Below are 4,995 nucleotides of genomic sequence, written 5' to 3'. Positions count from 1 at the left end.
TTGATTTCATGATAGTAGCCATTCTTTCTGGAGTGAGGTGGAATCACAGCATTGCTTTCATTTACAACTCTCAAATGACCAACATTACAGACTTTAAACAAAATATAGTACTGTATTTGGATTAGGTAAGAATAACTTCTGAAATTGATGTTCTATAAAAACAAGTAGCCTTCTACTTAGTTTTCCCTAATGGTTTGTATGGACTCTATTCTACAATTTTTTACATTCCCACAATTATTTATTTACATCTCTTTTCCTTACTTAAACTGCGAGCCACTGGATTGTGGGGCTTTGTGTGTTATCCTTCTTTGTATTAAAAAAAAGTTGAAAATACTAAAAAGCAATCCATATGTTTACAGTGAAACATAAGAAACAAAAGAAAAAAGAACAAGAAGCTACTCTTTATTATTTTTTTCTTTTTAATTCTTTTATTGGTACATTTTAGGTATACAATACATTAACATTTATCATTGGGTGCTTGTACCTATACATGATGTATCTTAATTCTTATTTTTTCCCCCATTACCTGTGTGCCCTTCACCCCCTCCACCCTTCCCTATTTACATAAATTTTGTTTCCATTTATTTTTCTTTTCTCATAATTTTTCCTTTCCCTTCTTCCCTTTCCCCTTCCCCTCCCACCACCCCTACACCTTTGGACCTTTTCCTATTTCAAATTATCAATTATCCATTTTAATCATTTTAGTCCTTATTTACACTTTCAGTTTCTCACACTAGAGAAGCTATTGGGTATTTACACATGTGTAACCTACTTATTTCACTTAAGAGTATAGCCTCAATATGCATCCATTTAGCTATAAATGTCTCTAGTTTCTCATTCATTATGGCTGAGTAGTACTCCATTTTATTTAAAAACCACATCTTCTTTATCCAGTTTCCAGTTGATAGGCACTTGGGCTGTTTCCAAGCTTTAGCTATTACAAACTGTGCCACTATAAACATGGGTGCACATATATCACTGTGGTATAATTCTTTTAATTCTTTGGGGAAGATACCCAGCAGGGAATAGCTGAGTCAAATGGGACCTCTAGTCCTAGTTCTTTGAGGTATCGCCATACTGATTTCCACAGTGGTTGCACCAGTCTGCACTCCCACCAACAATGGAGAAGGGTTCCTTTCTCTCCACACCCCGCCAGCATTTGTTACTGGTTGATTTCTTAATAGCAGCCATTCTTTCTGGGGTGAGGTGGAATCTCAGTGTTGTTTTCATCTGCATCTCTCGAATGACCAGTGATGTTGAACATTTTTTCATATATTTATTTGCTGCTTTTACTTCTTTGTATGAGAAATGTCTGTTCATTTTAGATTCCCATTTTTGAATTGGTTCTTTGAATTGGGGGGGTCTGAATTTTTTCAATTCTTTATATATTCTAGATAGTAGATCTTTGTCTGAGATACAGCTGCTAAAAATTTCTTCCCACATTGTAGGTTATCTCTTAGCTCTGTTGGTGGTTTCTCTTGCAGTGCAGAAGCTTTTTAATAAGATGAGATCCCAGTTGTTGATTCTTTATGCTAGCTCTCGTGCTACTGAGAATTTGTTCATAAAGTCTTTTCCTACACCAATGTCTTCAAGAGTTCTACTTAACTTATCTTCCAGCAAGTTTAGTGTTTCTGTCTTAATATTTAGATCTTTAATCCACTTCAATCTTAGTTTAGTGTGTGGTGATAGGTATGGGTCTAGTTTTAATCTTTGGCAGGTTGAAATCCAATTTTTTCAACACCATTTATTAAAGAGGCTATCTTTCCTCCAATGAGGGTGGTTGGTTCCTTTGTCAAAGATGAGATGGCTCAGTATGTCTGGAGCTGTTTCTGCATCTTCTAATCTATTCCACTGATCTTCAGGTCTGTTTCTTTGCCAGTACCATGCTGTTTTTATCACAGTAGCTTTGTAGTATAGTTTCAAGTTGGGGATTGTGATACCCCCAACCATGTCTTTGTTGCCTAGAATTGCTTTTGCTATTCTAGGTTTCTTCTGATTCCAAATGAATTTTTGGATTGTTTTCTCTAGTCCTGTGAAGTATATTTTTGGAATTTCAATCAGCATTGCATTAAATCTATATAGTAGTTTTGGAAGTATGGCTATTTTCACTATATTTGTTCTTCCTACCCAGGAACAAAGGACATCTTTCCATTTTCTTATATTTTCTTTGATCTCCTTTTTCAGAGTGCTGTAGTTTTCAGTGTAGAGGTCTTTTGCTTCCTTTGTTAGGTTGATTCCTAGATATTTCATTTTTTTGGATGCTACTGTAAAAGAAATTGTTTCCCTAATTTCTCTCTCAATGAGTCTGCTATTTGTGTATAAGAAGGCTATTGTTTTTTGAGTGTTGACCTTGTATCCAGCTACTCTACTAAATCTGTCAGTTAGGTTTAAAAGACTTTTGAGGGGCCAGTGATTTAGCTCAGTGGTTTCGCTGCCTGCTGCACAAGCGCAGGGACCTGAGTTTGATCCCTGGTACCAAATAAATAAATAAATAAATAAATAACTTTTGATTGAGTTTTTTGGGTCTTCTATGTAAAGTATCACGTCATCAGCAAATAATGACAGTTTAACTTCTCCCTTTCCTATCTTTATTCCTTTTATTTCTTTCTCTTTTCTAATTGCTGTGGCTAATGTTTCCAGAACTATACTGAACAGGAGTGGTGATAGTGGGCATCTTTCCCTTCTTCCTGATTTTAGCATGAAAGTTTTCAGTTTTTAGCCATTTAGTATGATGTTGGCTGTTGGTTTTTCATAGATAGCCTTAATCAAGTTGAGATAAAGACCTTCTATTCCAATTTTCTGTAGCATTTTTATCATGAATGGGTGTTGGATTTTGTCGAATGCCTTTTCTGCGTCTATTGAGATGATCATATGGTTTTTGTTCTTGACTCTATTAATATAGTGTAGTACATTTATTGATTTACGGATGTTGAACCATCCCTGCATCCCTGGGATAAATCTGACTTGGTCACGGTGTATGATCTTCTTGATGACACTCTGTATTCTGTTTGCCAGTACCTTGTTGACGATTTTTGCATCTATGGTCATTAGGGAGACTGGCCTGTAGTTCTCTTTTTGGGTTGGGTCTTTCCCTGGTTTTGGAATCAAAGTAACACTTGCTTCCAGGAATGAATTTAGAAGCCTTGCTTCCCTTTCAATTTCCTTGATGAGTTTAAAGAGTAATGCCAATAGTTTTTCTTTAAATGTCTTGTAGAATTAGCAGTGAAGCCATCAGGACCTGGGGTTTTTTTGTTGATAAATTTTTTATTACATTTTCAATTTCACTCATTGTTATTGGGGTGTTTAGAATTTCTATATCTTCTTCAGTTAACTTTGGCAATTCATCTGTATCTAGAAATCTGTCCATTTCTTCTGTGTTTTCCATTTTATTAGAGTACAGTTCTTCCGAGTAGATATTGATGATCCTCTGGATTTCTTCTGGGTCTGTTGTGACTTCACCTTTTTAGTCCTTAATTGCATGGATTTGAGCCTTTTCTTTCCTTTTTTGATAAGATTGCCTAAAGGTTTATCAATTTTATTTACTCTTTCATAAAACCAACTCTTTGATTCATTAATTTTTTGTATCATTCTCTTAGTCTCCATTGCATTGATTTCTGCTCAGATCTTTATAATTTCCTTTCTTGTATGAGCTTTGGGTTTGTTATGCTCTTCTTTCTCTAGGAGCTTGAGGTTCTGCATTAGGTTATTTAACTGAGTTCTCTCTGTTGTCCTAATATGGGCATTCACTGCTATAAGAAGCTACTCTTTAAAGAAAAATGCCAGGTAATGTATATAAAAAGAATGAAAGAATTAATACATCACTATTTCCCAGACAAAAGTATGCTAACATGCAGGATAGGATCATCAAGGGAATGTTAAAAACCACTGGGTGTTTAAAATATGTTGGGGAAAAGGATATTCATTGGTAAAAATTCAACAGGACATTTATTGTAAATTATTCAAGGAAGAAATGCTCCCTTTATGATTGGAGAAATCCTGCAGACACAATCTTAACCAAGTGATAAAAGTTAATATGTATAATAATTGAAGAAAATTTGTCTTCCTCTTCCCCTTTGTCAATGGACATTACTTCAGGTGAGCTAGGCAGTAGAAAGCCTGTTGTGTCTAAAATCAAACTTTCTAGATGGACTTCCTTCTTGCATTCTCCTATTTCCCTGCTTCCTCCTTTATCAGGCTGAGATTCCAAGGATGAAGGCCCAGGAATTTGTTTACATACAGAAAACACTGAAAATAATGTGTGTGAGGAAAAAGAAGTACTAATGTGAAAAGGAGAAATTCTGGAATAAATCTTGTCTTTGACTGAATTTGGAGATACCTGTGTAAACTCATTGTTTTAAATAAGTGAATATCTCAATATGGATGGATATAATACAAACAGAAATAAATGCATGAAGTAGAGATACAGATATATATATACTATATATAAATATAAATATATATGTATATATTTCCTAGCTCTATCCCTTTAGAGTTCCAAGAAGTGAAGAAATCCCTTAAGCAATGAGAACATGTAGTGCCCAGATACAGTTTTCTGGAAATTATTCTCCACTAAGAGAAACCAGGAGTCCTTGGAGAAATAGCTGGTCCCAAGGCTAAAGCAGCAATGTCTTGTTGTGCCGAGAACAAACAAGAGGCAAAGAATAACGGGGTCCTATCAACAGAACACAGCTCCCAGTTTGAAAGGAGTTACTGCCCAAGTGTGAGACAAATTTGACCAGCAAAATAAATGAGCTGATGTCTGACTTTAGTTTCTCTGAGAAGCTGTACAGTCGACAACTCAAAAACAGATGACAGCTGTCCTCACTTCGCTCTGGAAGAATTTCAGTCTCTTCAGGACAGAGGCCTTCTGCAGCTCTCAAAGAGCTAAAAGACCTGAGGATATACTAGAGGCAGAAGAGGGAACTAGAGAGATGATATCAGACAATGAGGTCAAAAATCAAAGCAGCAAACAAATAATGATGGCAATGGATGGAA

This window comes from Heterocephalus glaber, unplaced genomic scaffold (genome assembly GCF_053883595.1).
Source record: "Heterocephalus glaber isolate CG9 unplaced genomic scaffold, H.glaber_assembly_v1.0 deba00001690, whole genome shotgun sequence".
NCBI lineage: Eukaryota > Metazoa > Chordata > Mammalia > Rodentia > Bathyergidae > Heterocephalus > Heterocephalus glaber.
This window is presented reverse-complemented; position numbering follows the sequence as displayed.